The 11,042-nt window shown below is 40.0% G+C and overlaps 2 protein-coding genes across 2 annotated transcripts in view; one reads left to right on the top strand and one right to left on the bottom strand.

The window, feature by feature from the left end:
• The window catches only part of LOC306831423 (carotenoid-cleaving dioxygenase, mitochondrial-like), an 86,657-nt gene that overhangs the window by 8,949 nt on the left and 66,666 nt on the right, over nucleotides 1-11,042 (bottom strand). The gene's annotated exons all lie outside the window — the stretch shown is intronic.
• The window catches only part of snx19a (sorting nexin 19a), an 86,571-nt gene continuing 76,493 nt past the window's right edge, over nucleotides 965-11,042 (top strand). Inside the window, exons 1-4 of the mRNA XM_079355527.1 lie at nucleotides 965-1,003; nucleotides 1,353-1,425; nucleotides 2,088-2,152; nucleotides 4,984-5,222. The gene's annotated coding sequence lies outside the window, so the exon portion shown is untranslated. The remainder of the gene's footprint in view (nucleotides 1,004-1,352; nucleotides 1,426-2,087; nucleotides 2,153-4,983; nucleotides 5,223-11,042) is intronic.

Raw genomic sequence — 11,042 nt, 5'->3', positions numbered from 1 at the left:
TCCACTGCCCTTGGAGCTTGTTGAAGAGTATAAAGTTGAGGCGAGGCACGCTTACTAATAGTCCTATCAAAACTGGCATTAGGAGAACTCAAAAGAACACAGCATCCTAAAAACAAAGATATTCTTTTAGTAACTTATTGTAAGAAATGCTAGAAGCAGAAGAGCACAGTGGTGTCCAAACTTTTTTTCTTGCGGGCCAAAATTGTCGCGTTAGAATCGCTCACGGGCCACAGGGGTTTTTTTGTTTTTGTTTTTTTAAATATTGTAAGGAACTTTTTGTATTTTGACCTCTTCAAAAAATAATGTAAATACACAATAACTAATTGCAGTGGGGAAACTGTTGTGTTCTAATTTTTTGGATAGAATAGTCAGGCTTTTATAGGTCTCCCTCGCTAACATGAAAAAGAAAAAAAAAGAACGAAATATGCCATCTGATGAGGCCTGGGGCCACAATCTTCTGATTCTTCGATTTGAAGTCAAGGGCCACAAAAAATCCACTCAAGGGCCACAAATGGCCCCCGGGCCACACTTTGGACACCCCTCTGCCGTAACAGGTGGTGTCTGTGTGTTTTTATAGGTAAGGACCTAGACATTGTTCTAGTCACTTTATATTTGCTTTTGAAGTTTCACACATGGCCTTCATGTCACTTGAAATCTCACTTAACGACCATGACTTTGTTTTGATTGGAACAACCTTTTTTTTTTTTTGCATATTTTCCCAAATATAAATATCTGGCCCTTCTTTGGTCCCAACCCTCACTTACAGTATGTAACTGCAGAGCTTCATTGCGGTGTTCCAGCATTAACAAAAAAAAAAAAAAGCAACAAATATGAATTACTTCTTCACTTAACATTTTCCCCCCAAATTGTTGCCATGACAACCGTCTGACCTGCCGGCCAGGGGCTTTGAAGAAGACGCTCAATTGGGCTCAATTGGGCATTTGGGATAGCATACTTTGAGATTTATCTGCCTCCACAAAAAAAAAGCTGGAAATATTTCGAGGTACACGAAAATAAGTTATGAAGACGGAATCAGGCGACTTGTGTGATACGGAATTAAAACACATTTATCCTATTTCATAGCTATTTTACTGATTGTTTTTGCTTTTTGTCAGCACAACCGAAATGGCTAGCATAAATTTAAGCTACTAGCTGTAGCTTCAGCTATACAACTTGCATCTATTTTGCAATAAGTTCAAATTTAAGTTCTTCAATTGATGCTAGAAGATGCAGAATGTGTAGGACTTTAAAACAAATAGAAGGATCCAGAGTAAATCTGATCCAGTTTGGTCTTTTACACCACCTTCTCCTTTGATGATATAAACTATTGTTTGTGGTTATCAAGTTAACAGGTCCTCTGGTTGTTCAGGCTCAACCATCCCAGAGGAACCTGAGAGAGCTCAGGTGCTCCTAGAAAAATATGTGGTTAGTAACTGAGATTTACAGATATGTACAGATTATTAGCTACCATTTCAAAGCACTATAAAACTGTCAAAAAAAATGTATAAAATAACAGATATATTAAGAGGAAGTTTCTCTTGAATAAGATTTAGAAGCCAAGGCCTGAGAAGTTACATCAATAACTTTTCCAGCACTTACACAGAAACTATGTGACACAAACACTAGATGGCGTTGTTTGATCACCAATATTAGTTTCTGTCCTTCATCTTCAACTAGAAACCACGACATTGGACAGTGAACCAGATCTCTGTACATGTTTTCCATGTGGCTCTTTATTTTAGATAATGAATCTAAAAGGTAATTCTGATTGTATATTTGGTGATGTTAGAGAGTTACCACTTCATCAAATCTGGCAAGAGTTTTTTGCTCCGAGCAAGTGACAAAGACTGAGATGTTGTTATTGGCTTTAAAAAAGAGAACTTGGCATCCTAAGATTTGCCAGTACAAATACATCAGCAAATTCATCTGAATAATTTATTTTGATTATTATCTTGTACGATCAGTTCTTCAACAACCTGCTGTCAAACTATGACACACATTGCTCATGAATTAAAATCAGTAAATTAAACCAACCAGATGCCTTCTGTTTATGTTCATCAACATTATATCTGTGTATTTCCTTTAAGGGAGGAGTGAGCGGTGAAGACCAAGAGCCCAGCAGACACTATCCTGTGATTCACTCGTCTTCATGGTACTACATTTTTACACATCAACCATTGAAGACCCGTAACATGATAAAAATAGAATGATGCAAGTTATCTAAAGATATGACAGAGGCCTGTTTAAAGGTCTTCATAGTTTGTATTTTATACAAGTTAATAAAAACTGATATGTTTAATTACATATGGTTATGATCTTACCAGGATCTAATTATGCCTGTTATATAGTGAAGATAGACAGTTAGAAAAAGAAGACTTTATGGTTTTCCCTAAACCCAGTGGAGTTGTCTGAGTTGTTATCTAATTCAGAGATTGACCAGGAGCTTTTTTGAGTCTTTCTTCCAGCCTCTGACCTGTCGCTCTGGAAGGTCACGGATCGTTCAGCTGGCTGCTTTGTTATTTTGTCTGCCACGTCTGAAATCTACGTGGAAATCTTTGAAACCGTAAACACTGTATAAACACCTGATGACAGGTGACCTGAGCATTTTACTAGCCCCAGCCAATATTTGCCCGACATTTTGCAGACGGCAGGTGCTAATTTCATTGGCTGTTGTGTCCCCACTGTTATCATTTTTTATCTGACTGTCGCTGGCTTGTTATTGTCGCTGGCTCTGAAACATTGCCCTCTCAGCCATGTGTCTTCTGAGCTCTATGATCCAGACTCAGCTGATTTTTAGGCCACTTTTGGGCAGATATACTATTGACTCACAGACATATTTACACATCCACCTGATACTGAACATATTATTTATTCTCCATTGAGCTCTGCTTTGGTCTCTGTTATATCCTCTTGGACATGTCCTGCTCTTGAGTCACTATGATCGACCTTACCAGCCAGTTTCTAACTGCTTCCCTTTGCTGTTTGGTGTTGAGCAGGTGATCATCTTTGTTTTTATTGCTGTGGCTGAAAACAGATTGATGAGAGCAGTGACAGTGATCGCAGAAAGTTTGCATGCTGTAAAACCAAAATTATGATCTTAAAGATGCCAAAACTCTTTACGTAACGAGGTAACTGTGAAGCCATGTGATATTTACCCATTCATCATGTACCTGTAAGTCTTATTCGTAGAGGGTTGATGTAGCCGGTTTAAGCTGACAATGGGCGTGTATAAAGACAGACAACCATTCATAATCACTTTCACACCTAAAGGCAGCAAAGAGGCCGCAATTAACTTAATGTGTATTTTTGTGGACCGTGGGAGGAAGCCTGACTGTCCAGAAAGAAGAACCTTTGATGAGTGGGTGTGTGGAGAACAAGCAAACTCCACACGGAACTGACCCAGTTAGCCTGCAGGTTTAAACCCAGAATCAACTCGCTGTGAGACAAACTGTGCAAACCACTTTTCTGAGTGTGATTTATAATGACTTGTGTTACAGACGTTCCAGACTGTGCCTTGTCCTGCAGTTTAAAACGTGTTGTACTCGCTGTTGTCTCTGAACTCAGGCCTGCACTGAGTTTGTTTGGCCTGTCAGAAAACTAGGTTATAGTTGTCTTCTTGTCACGTGAGCTGAGCTGAATCAGTGTTGTGAAGACTTTACAATTGAGAAGTAAATGGTGAAAAACTATTTTGCATTGAAAAACATGATTTAATAAATCAAGGAATGGTCATAAGCCTGTTTGCTGACTTTTAAAAATGCAAACTGCCTGACCTTATGTTTGCACAGACAGCCTTGTTTTTTCAGTCCTACCCATTATTGCTATGCCTCTATAATCAATACAGCTGTCAACACTTGCTGCATAACAACTTAGGAGTGTGACACATTTTGTGAATGTCAATTTTAATACATAAGACTTTAGGATAAGGCTTCATTGGTTGTATCAAATCATTCCTAGACAGTATTAGTATTAGTATTTATAAGAATGACATGCCTACTAGCAGTCAAACAATCAGTAGATCATTTCTTAATTATTCGGGTGATTTCAGATTCAGCAGTTTGCCTTTGAACAACAGAGCTAGTCATTCTGACAGCTAATAGGGTTAGACACAGCTGTCACGAGTTAGTGAGGCCTCCTCGTAGTCTTGAGATGGGTTTAACTGACTTCAGACTGCAAGAAGACGGGAATGTGAGTGTGTTGCAACAAATCCGACGCTGTAGAGCCAGGTGAAACAGAAAGAATAACTCCAGTCTCGTTCTGCTTCACTTAGCAAATAAAACCGTCTCTGTCACTTTTAGGTAACTCCCAATGACTTGATGTACTGTTATTAATATTCAGTATGGAACAATGATTGACTAGCAAAGCTGCACGTCTGGAATGAAACCTACTGTATGGACATTAGAGTTTGACAGAAATGAGACAAGTAAGAGCAGTTTGAGGCCAACTTTCGCCCAAGGGAGGCTCGAAGTGAAGTTTTTCAACGTCTTCATGGGTCCTCCCCCTTTGCCTCTTCTTTTTAATAAAGCTTAAATGTCATCATGATATGCATAAGGAACGCTGTGTTCTGTAGAAATGTCTTTCCGAAGAACGGTTCAGAACGTTTGTTTGAACACAGCTACTTTTTGCTTTTTTCTTCAGCTTCGTTTTTGACCACTGTTCAAAAACAGAGGTGCCGTTGTTTGTAAACTTCACAACTCTTTTGTTCTCGACTTCTTGTCCTAAACTTGGCAAGCGAAGAGGAAGGAGTCTTGTGTTACCTACAGCCTTTACTGCGAACATGGAAATGCTGAAGAAACGACAACTCTTGAGCCCTGCACTGTTCTGTCTTTGAGCTGTTTGGAAGAGAGGGAGGGGAGACGCAGGGAGGAGACGGAGGACGAGGAGGAGGGGGGAGGTGGAGAAAGGTTGGAGGGGAACCACTGGCAAAGAAGTCGTTTCATACTGAGCTGTTTGTATTCACTGAGAGTCACTGCACCTGTGTTTCAGAACTGGTTACTCACAGTCCAACTGGCTGTTTGTCAACGCTGTCATGTCTGCAGTCCGTGCAGCAATCAGCAGGAGAGAAGCAGAAGTGGACCTGCTAGACTCAAAACAACAATAACTCAGAGCAAAGGATTTGTGTTTGGTGAGCTCCTGCCTCCATCTTGAGACGAAAGAAATCTTGAAGAGCAAACTTACCTACCTGGAATGAAGATCTGACAGCATGCTGACTCCTGTGGACAAAGGTGAGTTACTCACAAACAGCTGAAGTTACTCTGGTTTGTTTGGTCCCAACCAGGATCAATAGAAAAGTTTCCCCATTTTGATCTTACCATCATTTGCTCCAGTAAACTTTGCATGACTGAAACATATATACAGAGTATCTAACATGAGCTGCTCCCTCTCTCTCTATATGTGTGTGTGTGTGTGTGTGTGTGTGTGTGTGTGTGTATGCACAGGCACGTGTTTGTTTGTTGAACTTTATGATGCGTTGGCTGCTCTGTGGTTTATCTTTGGATCAGACTAAGCTGCTCTGGTTCTCTCAGAGTGTGTCTTGTTTTCTCTTGCTCATTTGTACAGACATCTCACATGTCAAGAAATAAACACACACACACACACACACACACACACACACACACACACACACACACAGACACTCTTCCATACACAGGAAGCGACAGGACAGTGTGATGTCTTCACTCCTCCTGGTTTAAATAACAGCAGTCCTCTTGCAAATTAATCTCCTCTCGTATCCTTCTTAGTTCATAGCAGAACACCATCCGTTAGTTCTGTTGTTTTTGAGGTACTTTATCTCAGGCTGTTTTAAAGTTGCAGCTTTATTTTAGTAAACATGTTCGTGTACTGTAGCTCAGTTGGTAGAGCCGGCATCCTACACAAGCTACAGTCCACATCGCACTGATCCACACATATTACTGTGAACTTTTCTGTTCATGCCTTAAAAAGCAAAAAAAAAACAAACCCTTTCTCTTTCAGCACGTGTGATAGGGCGGCAGTAACTAATTCTTGAAGTCCATTATTCTTACGACTAATCGAGTAATCAGATAAGAAAGACTGCATGGTCGGCCATCTTGTTTTTCATTAAATCATTTCTTTATTCAAGAGCAATGGTAATAAACACAAGAGATTATACTAATGTCTCTTTATTGAACATTTACTTGATTTCCCTTTTTGAAAAACACAGGATGATCTTATCTTGTCATGTTAGTCGGCCGATATAAAGAAGATAATTATTTAAGAACAAAAATAAATAAATCACATTACAAGTCATTTCTGTGGAGAGAGATTGCATGTTTTCTTGGTGTTTGTAAAAATACCAAATGTTTCCATAATCTATCTTTTTGCTTCAGTTTTTTATCCATGCATATGACACGTACTGTTGCTGCATCAAGGCCAATGTGTCGTTCAACACTGAATGCTCACAGCTTTGCATCTGTACTTGTTACTATAAAATCTGTATCGATACACGTCTTGGCATGGATCACATGATGATTTATTGCCATATCGATATTTTGCCCCCCCCCCTTCAAAATAGCCTGGATCCGGCCCTGCTTTTTATCATGTTACTTTGGGCCATGTTATTTTTTACAACACAAACCGCCTACTTTCCAACAAATGCTCCACATTATGTGTTAGGGAACTGAATAGGGTCATCATGTTGATGCTCTCTCCCATCTTATCTTCCAAATCTATTCAATTCATTCCTTACCAAAAGACAGAACTCAGTTTCTTCACTGCTTCAGGAGTAAGGCGTTCTTGTTGTTTGTTTGGCTGATACGGCACTTGGCTGAGGTAGCCAGCAGCTGTCAGAAAGTGGGGCAAGGTGTGTTTATGTCACTGTATTCTCAGAGTCCTCCAGGTAACAAGTCAGGTTACTTAAAAAATCAGGATGTGGGCTTGTCCTGGTTTTTGAAATCGGGATACAATGTTTACATGCGCAAACACAAAAATGGAATATGGGAAAAGCCCAACAGGGAACTCCCCAGAGAGCCACATGTGTTTTTAGTTTGGATTTTTATAAGCCATCGAAAATAAAGACGGAGAGACGTGGTTGAAGCTGTAAGCATGTCATGTGGTCAAGGTTGCATGATTATAGCTAATGTGAAAAGCGGTCTGCTTTTCCGTCCACTGGTTTTTTAGTCAAACTTGTAAGCCTACCTTTTTTTAATCTGCTACTAAGGTTTTAAAGATGATGTTTTCTGTTGCTGCTTTGGTCCATGTGATGAACAGAGAGTTCATCACATGGTCAAAGTTCCTGCAGTAAAACACAAAACAGCTGAGTAAAAGTCCCTTTTGGCCTGACTACACTTTTTCAGACTCACATGATTTTGAAACCACAGAGCTGTCGAATATAATACCTGAACATGAATACAGATTCACAAAAAGAGCTGTCAGTCGAGCCATCTGTCCGTCCATCATTCAACTCGTGTTCTTATTTGGGACTGGTGAGTCCATGATGGTGTCCAAATGTAGAGTAGGTTACTTTTGATATTCCTCTCCTTAGAAACTCTCTCCAGCTCCTAAAGCACGTGTGTGAGTTTTCCCAGACTTTATGAGACATGTTATCCCTCCAGACGGTTCTGGTCTTTCATTTGCTCCCTTCCAAGATGGACTTGTTCCTAAAAGTTCCAAACGGCCGCTCGCAGGAGGAATCTTATTCGGTGTCGGTATCACCTCCCGATGGCTTCTTGTTATTTGCGGGAGCAGTGGCTTTACTCTTTGTCTTTAAGGTCAGATCCCTCTGCTGTATGATAAAGAACAAGGCCTGCATCAGTGGGCCAGTCTGGACACTAAAAGGACTACCGTCTATTTTTGTCATCATATCAATGCTTTAGTGAATGACAGTAGTTATCAAAATCAAAAAAAACAAAATTAAATTGTGTTTTCTGACACAATGCTTTACGTTGTTTTAAATACCCTGGACATTAACACCTCATTTCTTCTCTTCATTCAGCCAACTATCAAAACCTCAATGAAAACAAAGGCTGAGTTGACAGAAGGGCAAAACAGATCAGAGGAAGAAAAAACATGTTTACCCACGAGTTAATGATTTAAGTAGTATAATTTACATCACGTTCTTACCTGCACATATAGCAACAGTTCAGCGGCTGTCAGTAGCAGTTCCTGCTTCCTTTTGTAGCAGTCTTTGCTATACCATTCAGTGTTTCCACGGCAACGATAAACATGATGTGTTTGTCATGGTCGTCCCTGCGAGAAGAACGTCCCCGTAAAGTGAATTATTTCTGTGGCTGATGAAACTGCTGGAAATATCGGCGGTAATGTGAGTACTCAACAACAAAATATAAATAACTTTTAGTTCAGTCAATTTGTTTGTGATTTATGTTTTAGTGTAGAAAATGTCCATATTTTATCTTGATGCTAGAAGCACTGCAAATAAGTAACAGCAAAAATGATTGACGAAAAATGTTGTGGGGGTTGTTTTGAAGAGAGGGGTATGTTTGAGGCTCTGCGTGCTTCACATTCTTAGCTGCTGACCTCTGTGGAAAATAACAACAGCCGGGCTTGAAGGTCATGCTGCAGTGACCAGTGGCTGAGGCTGAGTGGTTAGTGGTACCACACTTCTGCTCTGTATGAGGAGAACAACTTCACAATGATGAGCAAAACACATACCAAACACATTCACTTACTAAGTGAACACTATAGCTCCATATTGTACAGCTGAGTCTTTCAGCCTGGCAGTGTTGGAGGACGCTGTTTTCTTGTCCTGTTTCTTGCATGTTGGCAGTGCTGACTGTCATGTTCTGATATTGAGATATTTCAGCACGTCGTCTTTTCGAAGCTATAGATCGTGATCCTTGTGTGGCCTATTCAGGGTGTATTGAAGATGTATGGAATGAAGGTGTTCACTTCAGAAGATGTGTTTATTATAACAATAATAACAGTGAAGAAATCAGGCTACACGATTAAAGAGAACATTTATTTGTGTAAAGTGAAGGACGAAGTAAACCTGTGGGAAACTGAGATAGCAGCTAAAGAACAATCTACAACAGTTTGTCCACTGGAACTTTTGTTGCATTGATCACAGACCGTTTGACTCAACATTTTAGATTTATCCCTGAACACCGACCAAAACATTATTAGCAGTGAAAACTAGTAAACAGTGAAAGTTTATAACTTTCATCCACTTTCTCTGCTCCTATCTTCTCTGAAAACACCCAATAATGTCCTTGTCTTCCTGCTGGGTGTAAAAGTGTAACTCACATTTGACTGTTGGGTTAGTTGTGGATTTTTGTTTTGTTTCTCGATCTGAAAAATTAAATTAACCATCTCTCCTACCATGCATGAGAGAGGCGTAAAGATTCTCTGGCATTCGTCAATGACTCGATATACAAATTGTCCTCAGAGGAAGATGTGGCCCTGTAACCCTGTTTGAAGATAAAATGCTACATCACAGTGATAAATAAAGTTCAGGGAACCAGTTTTATCTGTAAGTTAAGAGTGTGTATTCATTTTAGAACATTTAACATCCGATTGTTTCAAGTCTCCAACTTTTAAATTTCACCACCAAAACTCCATTGTGCACCTTTAAGGACAGGGCCAACTTCCAAACATACAACATCTTAAGTTGTGTCTGAGTCCAAACCATACTGTACCAGACTAAATATCAATGGATGAAGCCTAAGTGACCTCAGCCATCTGTTAGGGCAGGAGGGCAGCCGCCATGCTGGACATCTTGTCTCAAGCTAACGACAGGCAGAGAGAGCTGGAGCTGAGGCGGGGTTTAAACCTCCGGACAAACTGTTACATCGAGCCCACCTGTCAATCATGTCAGGTACACGCCTAACTATGTATAACATGTATCGCTTACGGAATCAAGACGGACCCTTTTAAACCCCCCGTACAGTGTGTGCTCATCAGGAGAAAAACCAGTTGTACCAGGCAGTAAACATGACGAACGGCAGGATTTTGCACTCCCACATTGGCTTCATTTTACAAGACCGGAGGTTGCCACTTAGTCAAAGTCAAGTTATTTTCATTTTAGAAAATGTTTTTGTTTGTGTTTGGAACGAAGTTGTTATTTGAGTAAATGGAATCAGTCTCATATTCATTGATAATTGCCCATTAAAGCAATGTAATACAAAACCTCTATAAAGCTCACATATTGAACTTTGGAGACGTCAGTGTCACATTTGAAAAACGCTGAGTGTGATAATCCTGCTAAATAGAACATTGAGTCTCTTCAAATCTGTCTACCTTACATTCGATGTTATTGCAGAGGAAGTGTAAACTCATTTGCATGTGAGAGATACATCGGTGCTGGTGCTTCATATTCAAATTTAGAGATATTGCATTCAGAAGTGCCTGCGACCTGACACCCCAAGCATTAATGGATCTCTGTGAAAATAGAGCATATTAAGGCCATGTGAATCTGTGGATTGGTTTTGTACTTTGTGTTAAGACAGCGGGTAAAGATGGCTGGTCTGAGCCTGCTCATTTGTTGAGCTAGGACAGACTCTCGTAAAAGAAACGACTCCAATAAAGTAACTCCTGTTGTGCCTGCCAGACCACACGCTTGCTGTCAGCTTAAAAATACGACCGTACTGCTTCCCGTTTTCTCTTCTCACTCTCTGCCCTTTTGACCTCCTCTCTTCTTTTTTCTCTCCATCCCTCTCTCCTCTGCTTTTCTCCTCCGTCTCTGTCTGTTCTGATGAGCACTTCCTTTGCCTCTGTCAACAACTGTCCCTTTGTCAGATTAAAATGTGGTTTCATTGTCAACTTGCGTAACATGATTACAGACAGTAATAGTTTAATAGGTGCAATCCGTTGGCATTTATCAGCAAAAAAAACAAAACGTTGTTTTTCCAACTATCCTTATAATCTCTGCTATCCATTAAAATGTATATTAAGCCGTGACTATTCTGAACTTTATGCAATTCCTTAAAGCTTGCGAAGCCTGTTTCCTGTGATGTGTTTTGGAAATGTTGGAAACAGGGATTGAGAATTAAAAAAAACTGACAGGGTGGCGATGAGTGATATATTTCTTTGAATGCAGAAACAACTTTGAGAAAAGAGCAATCATCAATCTG

This window comes from Symphodus melops (genome assembly GCF_947650265.1).
Source record: "Symphodus melops genome assembly, chromosome: 11".
In the NCBI taxonomy this organism is placed as follows: Eukaryota; Metazoa; Chordata; class Actinopteri; order Labriformes; family Labridae; genus Symphodus; species Symphodus melops.
Note: the sequence above shows the minus strand (reverse complement) of the source record. Positions and strands in the feature narration are given on the sequence as shown.